The sequence below is a fragment of the Eubalaena glacialis genome, chromosome 3 (assembly GCF_028564815.1).
Source record: "Eubalaena glacialis isolate mEubGla1 chromosome 3, mEubGla1.1.hap2.+ XY, whole genome shotgun sequence".
NCBI classification, from domain to species: domain Eukaryota; kingdom Metazoa; phylum Chordata; class Mammalia; order Artiodactyla; family Balaenidae; genus Eubalaena; species Eubalaena glacialis.
In genome coordinates this window covers 103,494,667-103,510,699 of record NC_083718.1, presented here as the reverse complement: position 1 = coordinate 103,510,699, position 16,033 = coordinate 103,494,667, and positions in this window count along the sequence as shown.

The window sequence follows — 16,033 nt, the reverse complement described above, 5'->3', positions numbered from 1 at the left end:
TATATCCCCATATCCCCTCCCTCTTGTGTCTCCCTCCCACCCTCCCTATCCCGCCCTTCTAGGTGGTCACAAAGCACTGAGCTGATCTCCCTGTGCTATGCAGCTGCTTCCCACTAGCTATCTATTTTACATTTGGTAGTGTATATATGTCAATGCTACTCTCTCACTTCGTCCCAGCTTACCCTTCCTCCTCCCCTTGTCTTCAAGTCCATTCTCTACATCTGCGTCTTTATTCCTGTCCTGCCCCTAGGCTCATCAGAACCTTTTTTATTTTTTTTAGATTCCATATATATGTGTCAGCATATGGTATTTGTTTTTCTCTTTCTGACTTACTTCACTCTATATGACAGACTCTAGGTCCATCCACCTCACTACAAATAGTTCAGTTTCATTTCTTTTTATGGCTGAGTAATATTCCATTGTATATATGTGCCACATCTTTATCTATTCATCTGTTGATGGACATTTAGGTTGCTTCCTTGTCCTGGCTATTGTAAATAGTGCTGCAGTGAACATTGTGGTACATGTCCCTTTTTGAATTATGGTTTTCTTAGGGTATATACCCAGTAGTGGGATTGCTGGGTCATATGTTAGTTCTAATTTTAGTTTTTTAAGGAACCTCCATACTGTTCTCCATAGTGGCTGTATCAATTTGCATTCCCACACACAGTGCAAGAGGGTTCCCTTTCTCCACACCCTCTCCAGCATTTATTGTTTGTAGATTTTCTGATGAGAGATACATCTTTTTTTTTGACAAATGTTATTTTGCTGAAGATTTGCTATTCTCCTTCCAGTAGAGAATATTTTGTGCTCTTTTAACTCATTGAAAAGAATCTTTAGAGACCTTAGAAATAAATGAGATGGTGCTTATGAAAAAAGTGCCAACATTTTTATTGACATGTATTAATTAATTGGAAAAGTGGCAATAAAAGAATATTGTTTAAATATTTTCATCACATTATTGATAGAAGTACAGGGCACACCCACTTGAAAACTAACTATCACGAGCAAGATAAAATGCTAAAGTATGAGAGGTAAAAAGATAAGGTGTGGCCTTTACTCTTTTGACCTATCATTTAGTGGAAACTGGTCAATAATTACCTATACCGTCAGAGAATTTTGCATCTGATTCTCTTATTAATTCAGAATATAAAAGGCTAATCCAAAATATAGGAAAAAGCAGCACCATAGAGTATACTTTCAGTGTATTCTTTAAATTAAATTCTTTATTGCTGCAGATAAAATTTGACACTCTAGGTACTGATTTAAAGTAGTTGAAAGTGAGTCTAAATTTTAGTTCTGTTTTTCCTTTATTTACTCTTACATTCACCAGTATCAATTATATACTTTCAGAATCCAAAAACAATTATCACAAAATTTAACCATTTGCTTTTCAAAAAGTTTTTGCATATTTTCAAAGTTTATATAGGATCCTCGTTAATTCTAGAATTTATAAAACTGATTCTTTCACAAAAAATCAAACACGTGAGTTTGAAGTAAATCTTGTTTTAGGAAACTTCTTCAAATCACAGACATTTTAGTTATAGCAGTAGAAGGTCTTTAAAAAAAGTTTCATTTTCTTATGTTTAAAGATTACAGAGTAAAGTTATCTCCATTCCAACCTCCTCCTTAATGACAAGAGAAAATAACAAGAACAAAAATTATAGGGAATAATCCCCTTCATCTCTAATAAAACTATGAGATTGTCAGCCCAAATAATAAACAATAAGGACCAGCATGAAAATTCAACAGAGTGGAATTTGGACTCTTCTAGAGAGGAAATAGTACCAACAGACTTTGAGCATGGCCAAACCTCTTAGAAATACGGAGGTCTCTGACCTTAAAGATCTAATTAAAGACTTGTTTATTTGAACAGTGAGCTACCAGGATGTGGTGAGCCTTGGAACTATACACAAACTCTAAAAGTCACAACGAAAACCAATATTTTCCAGAGGAAGTTAGTAAGAGTCGCAAGTATTAGCAAGGAACATATTTGATGATCAGTTTGATAGTTGTACAGAATCCTTTTGGGAGTGTAAAGAAGTAACTAAAGCAGTTAACCTGCAATCTATTCACTCTGTTTACCGTCAGATGCCCTGAGAGAAAGAATAGAAGGTAGGTGACCTGGTCTAATCTCCTTGTCAGCTGGACTTCTGGGAAAAGGGACTACTGATATTTGCTGGGGGAAGAAACTTTATCTCTGAAATGCCCTTTATAGAGTGTTCCTGGCTCAGGGTTACCTATAATAAATATAACCTAGAACCTATGCGGTATGGTGTATATCTTGTAAGTTATACAATTCTCTGAGACATAAATGGAAATGTTTTATACCTTAACTGCTCTTGTTGTCTGAGGTAACCCCATGAACCTTATTTAGAAACCTGATCTATTGTTCTGAGCCAGATACTAATGTCCAATGCAGGAAAATGGGACCTGAGGAGCTGCTGTTGATATCTCAGGCCTTTCTCTGTTTTGTCTGAACATCTTGATTGACTGTATCCTTGAAATTATTATGAAAGTTTGATGCCGGAATAGGATCTCTGATTCACTTTTGTCTGATTTGATAATCCAATTCTACATGTTAGCTTGGGGGAATAAAATACACTCTCTAATACCATAAAGGAAATCTATAACATAATAAGTTTCATAAGGAGCCATATAGATTTTCTGCTCATTCTGAAAAGATGTTGAGAAACAGGCAAAGGTACTACAAAGAAAATAAATGATCTTAAAGCAGACACAGATGGATTGATGAAAAAGTGTTCTGAGACAATATACACAAAATGAAGCTGTCCCAATTCACACAGCCACCAAACCCCAGCATACACATACAAAGCTTTTGTTGGATTAAGAGACTTACTAATAATAAAATGATTAATAATCAAGAAGGAAACTATATATGGCCCATGCTAAGTAATTGTAAAAGAAGAAAATGAATATAAAGAAAAAACAGCAGTACAAAATCAGTGGCATTCTTGAAAACCACCAAACATAACTAGAAAAAGTAATTTAAAAAACATAATTTACAACAACAACAAAACTATAAGGTACCTAAGAATAAACCTAACAAAGGTGGAAATTGATACTATAAAAATTCTAGAATGTTTTAGGACACATAAAAAAGAAATGGAAATATATTTATAAACATGAATTGGATTCCTGAAAATAAAATGTGCTAACTGCAATAAATATTCAGTAGAAAAGTTGAAATGTAAAATTGAGGAAACCTTCCAGAAAATAGAGGAAAATGGCAAGAGACAGAAAATAAAATAGAATAGGTTAAAAAATTAGAGGATTATTCCAGGAGTTTAAATATCAAATTATAAAGATTTTTTGAAGAGACTATATGGAAAACAGGAAAGAGGCAATTATGAGCTCAAGGATATGAGTATATAGATTAAAATTGGAAATGTTAAAAGCAATGCATATTGTAATATTTCAGAAAATCAAAGGGAAAAAAGTGATGCTAAAAACTTCCAGAGAAAGAAAATGACTAGTTTACATATGGTGGATCAAAATTAGATTAGCACCGGAGTGCCAGTACAAGAGAGTCAATAGAGTGTAGATTCAGATTTTGACTGTAAAATTTATTTGCTAAGTAACCTGAGACAAGCTTTTCAATTTCTTTGGACCTCAATTTCCTCAACTATCTTTATGGATAATATTACTTTTTCATAACTTTGTTATGAGGAATAAATAGGCTAATATAGAACATGGTATATAGGAATTCTTAAATTAATGTTAGCTATTTTAGAAAACTTATTAACAGTAACCCTGAAAGCTTGAGCACAGTAGAACAATTCTTTAAAATCCTGAGGAAAATGATTTCCAACTTAGAATTTTGTAGCTAGCCGTACCATCAGCCATGATTTGTGGGGGAGAATACATATTTATCACATGCAAAAACCTAAAAACATCTAACTTCCATATACCTTTTTTCACAGAAAGGAGGAATTAAACCCAGAAAGAGGAAATTAAGATTTCTGAAATAGAATCCTATACAGAAGAGAGGCTAAGGGAATTCTCAATATAATAACAAAAAAAGTCCCAGGAGATTAGGACTCCAGCAGGCTATGGATAAACCAGTAAATATGAGGTTAGTTCATTGGTGGAATTTGTGAGAAAGGTCTTTTTAGAAAAATAAAATAAAATAAAGTTGAAGGGTTTGACCTCGTGAATAATTTTATTGAGAAGCATTTTAGAGAGTTGTTGGAAGTTTGGGAAGACATAAGTAGATATTTGAAGAATGCCAAGCAAATAAAAAAAAAATAAATAACTTTTAGAAAAGTAAAAACTCTTGTCTAAGAAAGGAAATTAAATGTCATAATGCTTGGCTCAGAATGAAAAATGTTTACATAGACATAGTATTAAAAACAGTAAATTTGGATTTAATTAATAAAACCATATGGGGAAGATGGGAAACAGAAAATGTGCATATGTGAGGGATGCATTATAGTACTAAATTATAATCTTATAAATTTGGAAATCAAGGCATAATATCTATAACATAGAGAGGGAGAGAGACAGAGAGACAGACTTTCATAATAGATATCTCCTAGAAAAAATAAAAGAAACTTTACTTTTCATTTCACATTCATTTCTAAATATCAATGGTCACTCGAATTAGAATGCCAAAGCCAGTGCTAGTTTCAAACTTTTAGAGTCACTAACTACTGAAACCATTTGGAATCCACACTCTTTTGTAATAATAATTTTTAAAAAGAAACAAACAAAATTCTAAATTTTCTATAAATGAAAGAAATTCTAACAAAGTTCTGAGTTTTGAATTAGGATATTTCAATGTTTTTCTTTTTAAAAATATAAATACAAGTTTTTTCTGAATTTTATTTTTCCTATTTCCTATTTCTGAAGCCACAAGCACAAACTAATTTGCCTGATCCATCTCAGGTTAAAACCTAGGCAGTCCTGATGTAGTCTCCCCACAGTGTTAAACAGACTTTGGAAAATCCCGGGTAATCTGTGTCCCACTTCACATTGGAGATATGGGAACACATATATTGTACAGCTTGACCAACATGGCAGGCAGAGTTGGATAATGAGTGTTACAGAATCTGCACTATGAAGAAATAGGCACTCCTAGAGAAGGGTAGACTTGAAGATGGGCTTAATCTTTGGCAATGACCTGTGTCCAGGCTATGTTTGACTCTAATCTCTCCCAACCTTCAGTAATGATTGACATATACACAGGAGGATAAAGGTTCAGGGCAGGAAAATGCAAGTATGGCCAGTCCCCTTTCTTGCCACTTAAGAGGAAGGAGCAGCATTCTTTGAAAGAATTCTGGAAGATGACAAGCAAGAACATGAGTAGTGGCTTACCACAGAGTTAGAGGCATTGAGGATGAGTATATAGTGGGCCACCCAGGGATAGAGGTGAGGCAACTCTTCTTTTTCCATACATACAATAAAGTGGTGACACTAATGTTTCAAGGTATGTTAGAATTATCCTTATAAGGATTTTGTATTCTCCCTTTCTCTCACATGTCTCAGATAATACCTTACATCATCTTGTCTTTGAAATAGAAGTAGGTGCACAGGCCAATATGGATTCCCTTGTATAGGTCCTAGACCATTCCCAAAACCAAGGATTTCTCTGAAATCTCCTAGTTTAGGTACAAATTAAAGTATGTCCAAGAAGGTGTCTGTTGCTCTTGATCTTCTCTCTTCCACCAAATTAGATTGAAGTCATATTAGATTTTGGAACAGGTTTATATCATTTAGTTCATCCTTGTTAGATTATTAAAGTCAAATCTGGATTTTAATACATGTTTTGAACTTTAAAAATGGCAGGTTTAGTTTGAGAAGAAAAAAGATTTTTGTTGGGAGTATTGTATATTCATAGAGTTAAATCATCTGTGTTATGTGAATGCTTTACATGCTGCTAGGTCAGGTATGTCCCTACTCTTATGCAGTCAAGTCCATCATTACATGTAACCTAGAAAAATGCGGACATATTTCCAATTAGGGTGAGCCTTCCTATCAAAAGCCTTCCTATCCTTTTTGATATCTTTCCTAAGCCTTCCAAAAGGCTTTTGATAGCCTTCTTATCAAAATCCTGTCCTAGATTTTGTTGCTTAAAGATGAATCCTGTATGAGTATGAACCATTATGTTACGGACAGTCAAAAAAGCTAAGAAAATATGTTCAATATAATTGGGAAAGTGAGTCCATTTACAGGTCAGGCAAAGCTGCATTCTCATTATTCCAGAGATTTTGGAGGAAAAAATTTAAATGAGGAACTGGCAAGGATTCCCAGGGGGAAAATATCTCAAACCGCTTAGAAAAATATTTTCAAAATTTATTGCATTAATAGTATTTTATCTATTTTAATAAATATGTTATTTGAGAAAAGCTAATAAAATGTTAGGGGAAAAATCTTCATAATTATTCAAATACTTATTTACACCTAAGCATACATTAAACCTTTAGCACCAAACGTGCTGTTTGGCATAAAATAGGCTTTAAATGACTTAACTGATGAGTGAGTAATTGAAAAAATATAGTTCTTCATTAGATACTAGCATGCAACCTCTGAAAAATAATCTACATACAAATAGATATAGATAGTAAAATAATATTGATAATTGTGAATAAAGAATCAATTTTCACATCTGTAAAAATGTGGGTGTTAGTGTGAGATAGATTTGGGTCTGAATTCAATTCCTACTACTTTATTGTGTGTCTGTGGGCAATTTACTTAACCTTTCCACATGCACCTTCATGTTCCTAGCTAATAATTGTAAATAACAGCTAACTCATAGAGAAGTTACAGAAACAGCATAATATATAGAGCATAGTGCCTGCCACAATGAATGTGCAACAAGTTTTACTTATTATCCCAATAAAACCTTATATTGACTAGAAAAAATAAATAAGGCATTTGTATAAATTGAGTAGATACAAGTCAATTTCATTTAATTACTTCAATTCTCTCTACTTAAACATCTCTAATTTTTTAATTTTATAAAATTACATTTGCCTATAGTCTGAGTTAAAAATGTAAATAAATAAAAATTGACTTCGCAGCAGTGATTAATTTAGTAATTGTATTACTACATGGCATTTTGAACTATATGGCATATTTGAAAGAGCAATAAATTGTAAGAATACGTAATTGCTTTTCTAATGTAAAGTCACAAAGAATATCTGGTCCAGGAGTGGTTACTATCAATTTCAATATTCAAAGGAAAATATAAATTTAAAATCTTCTCATTAAGTAATTTGAACGTTTCTCATTAGATTAAATGAGAAAATTCTTTCAATAGGTTACCTATATAATGATTGCATTTATTTGGAATATCAGTGCAGTGTGGAGTGATAGGAAGGACACTGGAATGAGAATTCAGAGGCTCTTAGCTGCAGTATGGCTCTGATACTAAATAGCAGTGTGATCTTGGGAAAGACATTTTCCTCTACATGTCTCAGGATACTGAAAAAGATGATATTTAAGGTACTTGAACAGGCCTGCCTTCCATGGAGCCAAGAAAGAAACAGCTAAGAAATAAATTCCCAAATCATAGAAGTTGAGTAATAAGACAGTTATTAGAAGGTGAAAATATATTATTTTAGTATCTGGCATCTGAATTATCTCATAGATAAAATCGTCCCCTTTAAGAAGATATCTTGAAAAACCACTGACAGAGTGAGATTCTGAGACAAGACCCCAAGAGTGTAAATGTGGTTTTCTAGGTCTGTACTAGAAAGAAGGGGATTTTTTTTTTTCTAGGAAAGGACATAAAATTAGGAACTGAAGAGGGAAAAGAGTTAGAGAAGCCAGTAAAACATTGTGAGATGACCATGGGGACATAAACTCATTCCCTCCCTACCATCCATCAACAGAAATCTTGGCGGCTTTGGGTTTCCAAAGTAAGTGGGGATGGGGATATTATCAAGTCTTTCTAGCTCTCAAGGGGCAGGCAATCCCTAGATGACATCTGGCTCACATTTTGAGGGCCTATACAGATTCATGTGAACTAAGGCTTTGGACGCCACTGCATCTTGAATTAAATCACCACTCTCAAAATGAGCCAGCAGTAACAAAGTGTTGGGTACATGGAACAGAGTAGAATTGTGCTGATCCTTAAACAATGGAATAATTACCACAATTAAGTTAATTAACATATCTGTCACCTAATATAGTTAACTATTTTCTTTTGTGAGTGTGGTAAAATGATTAAGACTTACTCTCTTAAGAAAAAAAAATAAGACTCTCAGCAAATTTCAAGTGTACAGTACAGTATTATTAACTATAGCCACTATGCGATACATTACAGCCCTAGAATTTATTCATCTTATAACTGAAAGTGTTGTTATACTTTCTCGTTTCCCCCAGCACCCCCAGCCCCTGACAACCATCATTCTACTACCTGTTTCTACGAGCTCCATTTTTTTTTTTAAGATTCCACATATAAGTGGGATCATACAGTTTTATCTCTGTTTGTATGGCTTATTTCAATTAGTATAATGCCCTCCAGTTTCATTCATGTCATCACAAATGGCAGTATTTCTTTTTTTAATGGCTGAATAGTATTTCATTATATAGAGACATACCATGTTTTCTTTATCCATTCTCCCACTGAGGAACACTTAGGTTATTTCTATATCTTGGCTATAGTAAGTAATGCAGCAATGAACGTAAGAGTGCAGGTATCAATTCCAGATACTGACTCTATTTCTTTCAGATATATACACAGAAGGATTGCTGGATCATATGGTAGTTCTATTTTTAATTTTTTGAGGAACTATTGTTTTCCATAATGGCTGTACCAATTTACATTCTTAACAGCAGTGTACAGGGTTCCCTTTTCTCCACATCCTTGTGAATATTTGTTATCTCTTGTCCTTTTGATAGTAGACACTCTAACAGGTGTTAAGAGATATCTCATTATGTTTTTGATTTGCATTTTTCTAATGATGAGTGGTGTTGAGCACCTTCTCATGTATCTATGGATCGTTTGTATGTCTTTATGAAAAAATGTCTATTCTGGTCCTTTGCCCATTTTAAAATTGTGATATATATATATAGCCATTGAGTTGTAAGTGTTCTTTATATATTTTTGGATATTAAACCCTTACCAGATACATAGTTTGCAAATATTTTCTCCCATTCTGTAGGTTGCCTTTTCTTTTCTTTTCTTTTTTTAATGTTTCCTTTGTTATGCAGAAGCCTTTTAGATTGATACAATCCCACTTGTTTACTTTTGCTTTTTTTTGCCTGTGCTTTTGGTGTCATGTCCGTGAAATCATTGACAAGACCAATGTCACAAAAATTTTTCTCTGTTTTCTTCTAGGAGTTTTATGGTTTTGAGTTCTACGTTTAAATCTTTAATTTATTTTGAATTAATTTTTGTGAGTGCTGTAAGGCAAGGGTCCAGTTTCATTCTTTTGCATGTGGACATCCAGTTTTCCTACCATCATTTCTTGAAAGGACTATGCCTTTCCCATTGGGTGTTCTTGGTGTCCTTGTCAAAGATCATTTGACCATATATGTGTGGGTTTATTTCTGGGTTTTCTATTCAGTAGCATTGGTCTATGTGCCTTTTTTTATGCCAGTACCATACTGTTTTAGTTACCATAACTTTGTAATGTAGTTTGAAATCAAGAAGTGTGGCGCCTCCATCTTTGTTCTCTTTTCTCAAGATTAGTTTGACTATTTGGGGTGTTTGTGGTTCCATACCATAACACTGGGTCAAAGAAGAAATCAAAAGGGTTATCAAAAATTACTTGAGGGGGATTCCCTGGTGGCACAGTGGTTAAAAATCCACCTGCCAATGCAGGGGACATGGGGTTCGATCCCTGTTCCAGGAAGATCACACATGCCACAGAGCAACTAAGCCCGTGCGCCACAACTACTGAGCTCACACTCTGGAGCCCGTGAGCCACAACTGCTGAGCCGGTGTGCCACAGCTACTGAAGCCTGTGAGCCTAGAACCCATGCTCCACAACAAGAGAAGCCACCGCAATGAGAAACCCATGCACTACAACGAAGAGTGGCCCCTGCACGCCACAGCTAGAGAAAGCCCACATGCAGCAACCAAGACCCAATGCAGCCAAAGATAAATAAATAAAAAATATAAGTAAGTAAATAAATAAATAAATAAATAACTTGAAACAAACACAAATGGAGTGTTGTCAGAAGCATGGTGGGGAGAAAAGCTACCTTTTTCTCTCCTCTTCAATCTACAACCAATAAAATACCCACAACTCAACAAAGGTACCTCCACCCAAGACAAAAGGATGCAGGAGGATTCTACACATCTGTACATTTAAAGGTGAGTGGACTGGAACACATAGAAGAGGCAGAACTAAAGGAACAGAGGCATTGGTACCTGCCATCCCAGCCCTCTGACCATGGTAGCTGAGCCTACAGCTTCAGAAACCTTAGCAACAGCAGGGGAAATGGTGCACAGGACTCCAGCCTCCAGACCACTCCAGTGCCTGTGGCCACAGGTAACTGGGCAGGCATGGCAGTGGGGCCTGAAACCCCATTCCTCCAGCTGTTGAGGGGCCCCAAAATTCTACACCTCCACACCCCCCCACTGGCTGTGGCAGAGGCCACAAACCTTACAACACTGGACACAGTAGAGGTGCCTGTGCGACCCTGGTTCCTCCCCCAACTCTCACCCTCCCACCCCAGGGCAGGGCCTGTGTCTCAAGGGATTAGGGACAGGAGGAAGGAGCCCACCATCCCAGTGACGACAGGGGCTCTGGCAGAAGCAAGGCTGCAAGAAGCTCAGAGTCACAAGAAGCAACAACGAAGGCACAGAGCCATACCTCTTACACAGAAGATGGAGGCTGAAAAGTGCGAACTTTCAAATATTTGTAACCAGAGGCAGCTCACGGTAGAGAAACCAAAAACGTGTGTCACAGCGACACCTACTGGAAAACAAAAGAAAGGACTCTAATTTCTAACGTCATTTAACTTTAAATGCATCGAAAGAGGAGCAATTCATCAAGTAAAATGAACAATCACAAAATGAAAATGACAGTTCTTCAGAAATCAAACTTAAACTCATGGAATATTGCTGTCTAACTGATAGAGAATTCAAAATAACTGTCATGAAGAAACTCAACAAGGTACAAGAAAACTCAGAAAGGCAGTTTAATGAGCTCAGGACTAAAATTAATGGACACGAGGAATATTTTACCAAATAGATTGAAGTTCTGAAAAAGAACGAAACATAAATCCTGGAGCTGAATAACTCAATAAATGAGATGAATAATTCATTAGAAAGCATTGAAAATAAAGCAGACCATATGGGAAGAGAGAATTAGTGAGCTCAAAGATAGAAGTCTAGAAATGACACAAGTAGGAGAGGAAAGAGAAACAGATATGAAAAATGAGAAAATTCAACAAGAGCTATTCAACCCTTTTACGAAGGACAACATTAGGAAAATGGTTATCTCAGAAGGATAAGAGGGGAGAAAGGAAGCAGGGAGATAATTTAAAGAAATAATAGCTGAGAACTTCCCAAACTTTGGGAAGGACCTGGATATACAAGCCCATAAATCTAAGAGAACACCTAATTATCTTAATGTAAAGAAACCTTCTCCAAGACTCATAATATTAAATTGTCAAAAGTCAATGACAAAGAAAGAATTTTAAAGGCAGCCAGGGAAAAGGATGGTAACCTACAGAGGAGCCTCCATTAGGCTAGCATCAGATTTCTCAACAGAAACCCTACAGGCCAGGAGGGAATGCAATGGCATTCTCAAAATACTGAAAGATAATAACTGTCACCTAAGAATATTCTATCCAATAAACATCATTCAGATATGAAGGAGGAATAAAAGACTTTCCCAAACAAATAAAAGCTGAGGGAGTTCATCAATACTAGATCTGCCTTATGAAAGATATTGAAAGGAGTTGTTCTTCCAGAAACAAAATGGTAAAAATACACAACACTTTGAGCAAGGTAATAAATAGAACTAGAAAATTGCAACTCTTTATCTGATTAGGTTTTTAAATACTTTATTATAGTATAAAGGTTAAAGGGAGAAAAAAAGAAAGCAAAAAAAAAAAAAAAAACTACAGCTGTCTCAGTTTGTTAGCAAACTCACAACATAAAAAAAAGGATAATTTGAAACAGAAACGTAAAAGGGGAATAGGAAAAGGATGGAATTCATATATATAAATGAAGATAAGATGCTATCAGCAGAAAAGGGACTATTTTATCTATGAGACATTAAACATAAAACTCAGAATAACCACAAAACAAACATATAGCAGAGACACAAAGCATAAAAAAGAGGAAACGGAGAAAAATATCATAGAAAATCACCAAGCCAAAATGGCAGACAGAGACACAAGGAAAAAGAAATGATGGTGATCTAGAGCAACCAGAAGACAAAAGATAAAATGGCAGTATTAGGTCCTCACCCATCAATAATCACCTTAAATGTAAATGGACTGAATTTGCCAATCAAAGGCACAGAGAGTCTGGATGGATTAAAAACAAGACCCAACTATGTGCTGCCTCTGGGAGACTCAACTCAGCTCTAAAGACAAACATAGGCTAAAAGTGAAATGATGGAAGACAGTGTTCCAAACAAATAGCAGCCAAAAGAAAGCTAGTGTAGCTATGCTCATATCAGGCAAAATATACCTCAAGTCAAAAAAAAGGTAATAAGAGACAATATACAAAAATAAAGAGGATGATTCATCAAGAAGTACATACAGTAATTAATATATGCACCTAACACAAGAGCACAAAAATATATAAAACAATTATTAACAGACCTAAAGGGAGAAATTGACAGCAACACAATAATAGTAGAGGACTTTAACACCCTACTTACATCAATGGACAGATCATCCAGACAGAACGCAACAAGGAAACAGCCTTAAATGAAACATTAGACTAGATGGGTTTGATAGATTTGTACAGAACATTCCATCCAAATGCAGCAGACTACACGTTCTTCTGGAGTGCATATGGAACTTTCTCAAGGATAGACCATATGTTGTGACACAAAACAAGTCTCAATAAATTTAAGAAAATTGAAATCATATCAAACATTATTTCTGATAAAAATGGAATGAAACTAGAGCTCAACTATAGGAAGAAGATTGGAAAAGTCATAAATACATAGATACTGAACAACATGATACTGTACAAGTATTGGGTCAACAAAGAAATCAAAGGAGAAATCAAAAATTACCTGAAGACAAATTAAAATGAAAATAAGACATATCAAAATCGATGGAATACAGAAAAAGCAGTACTAAGAGGGAAGTTTAATAGCAATACAGACCTCCCTCAAGAAATGAAAAAAAATCTCAAACAATATAAACTTAACCCCAAAGGAACTAGAAAAAAGAGAACAAATGAAGCCCAAATTTAGTAGAAGGAAGGAAATAATAAAGATCAGAGCAGAAATAAATGAAATGGAGACTAAAAAACAATAGAAGAGATCAAAGAATCTAAGAGCTGGTTCTTTGAAAAGATAAATCAACAAACTGTTAGCTAGACTCACTAAGAAAAAAAGAGAGAAGGCTCTGATAAAATCAGAAACAAAAGAGGAGAAATAACAATGGATACCATAGAAATACAAAGAACTGTAAGAGAATGTTTTGAACAACTGTACACCAACAGTTTGGACAACCTAGAAGAAATGGACATATTCTCAGAACCATACAACCTTCCAAGACTGAGTTGTGAAGAAATCGAGAGTCTGAATAGACCAATCACTAGTTCAGAGATTGAAACAGTAATCAAAATCTCCCATAAAACAAAAGTCTGGGGCCAGGCGACTTCAGAAGGGAATTCTACCAAACACTCAAAGAAGATCTAATACCTATTCTTCTCAAACTATTGCAAAAAATTAAAGAGAAGGGAACACTTCCTAACTCATTTTACAAGGCCAATATCACCCTGATACCAAAACCAGACAAAGATATCACACAAAAAAAGAAAGTTACAGGGCAATATCTCTGATGAAAATGGATGCAAAAATCCTCAACGAAATATTGGCAAACCAAATTCAACAATACATTAAAAGGATCATACACCATGGTCAAGTGGGTTTAATTCCAGGGATACAAATATGGTTTAACATTCATAAATCAATCAGTGTGATACACTACATTAACAAAATGAAGGATGAAAATAATATGATCTTCTTAATAGATGCAGAAAAAGCATTTGACAAGATTCAACACCCATTTATGATAAAAACGATAATGTGTGTATAGAAGGGATGTACTTCAAAATAACAAAGGTCATATGTGAGAAACCCACAGCCAACATCATAGTCAATGGTGAAAGGTGGAAAGCTATCCCTCTAAGATCAGAAACAAGATAGGGATGCCCAGTCTCATCACTCTTATTCAACATAGTTTTGGAAATCCTAGTGAGAGCAATTAGGCAAGAAAAAGAAATAGAAGACATCCAAATTGAAAACAAAGAAGTAAAACTGTCACTATTTTCAGATGAAATTATTTAATATATAGAAAACCCTAGACTCTACCAAAAAACTATTAGAAATAATAAATGAATACAGTACAGTAACAGGATATAAAATCAATATACAAAATCTGTTGCATTTATTTATAATAACAGTGAGACATCAGAAAGAGAAATTTAGAAACAATCTCATTTACAATCACAACAAAAATACCTAGGAATCAATTTAACCAAGGAGGTGAAAGACTTATAGACTGAAAACTATAGACATTGTTGAAAGAAATGGAAAAAGACACAAATACATGGAAAGATATTCTGTGCTCATGAATGGAAAGAATTAACATTGTCAAAATGTTCATATTACCCAAAGCAATCTACAGATTTAATGCAGTTCCTATAAAAATCCCAAGGACATTTTTCCCAGAAATAGGAAAAAATGAAATATTACTATTTGCAACAATATGGATGGACCTTGAAGGCATTATGCTAAGTAAAATAAGTCAGACAGAGAAAGAAAAATACTGTATGACTTCACTCATATATGGAATATAAAAAAAAACTAATAAACAAACAAATACATAAAAACAAAATATATGAACAAACCAAACCAAACAACAACAAACAAATAGATGCAGAGAGTCAGAGTGGAGTATGAAATGGGTAAATGGGATCAACTGTATGGTGATGGATGGAAAATAAATTTTTGGTGGTAAGCATATTGTAGGGTATACAGAAATAGAAATATAATGTTATACATATAAAACATATAATGTTATAAATCAATGTTACTTCAATAAAAATTTTTTAAATGACAGTGGATACACAACATATGAAATCTTACAGGATGCAGCAAAAGCAATTCTCAGGGAGAAGTATAGTAATAATTGCCTATATTAAGAAAAAAGAAAGATCTCAAATAAAAAATTTAACTTCATACCTCAAGGAACTGGAAAAGGAGGAACAATCTAAACTCAAGGTAAGAAGTAAGAATAAAATAATAAAGATTACAACAAAAATAAATGATATAGAGACTAGAAAAACAACAGAAAGATCAATGAAACTAAGCTGTTTTTTGAAAAGATAAACAAAATTGACAAACTTTTAGCTAGAACAACTAAGAAATAAAGAGAGAAGACTCAAACAAATAAAAGCAGAAATGAAAGGGACGTTACAACTGATAACACAAAATATAAAGGATTGTAAGAGACTACTATGAACAATTATATGCCAAGAAATTAGATAACCTAGAAGAAAGTAATACATTTGTAGAACATACAACCTATCAAGACTGGAAAACATACAACCTGTCAAGACTGGGTAAAAAATAAATAGAAAATCTGAAATAAATAGAAAATCTAAGCTCAGGGCCAGATGACTTTACTGTTGAATTCTACTAAACATTAAAAGAAGAATTAATGTGAGTCCTTCCAAACTCTTCCAAAAAAAAAAAAAAAAAATCAAAGAGGAAGGAACACTTCTGAGCTCATTTTATGAGGCCAGAATTATTCTGATTCCAAAATCAGATGATGACATTACAAGAAAGTAAAATTACAGAATAATATCCCTGATGAACATAGATGCGAAAATCTTCAACAAAATACTATCAAACTG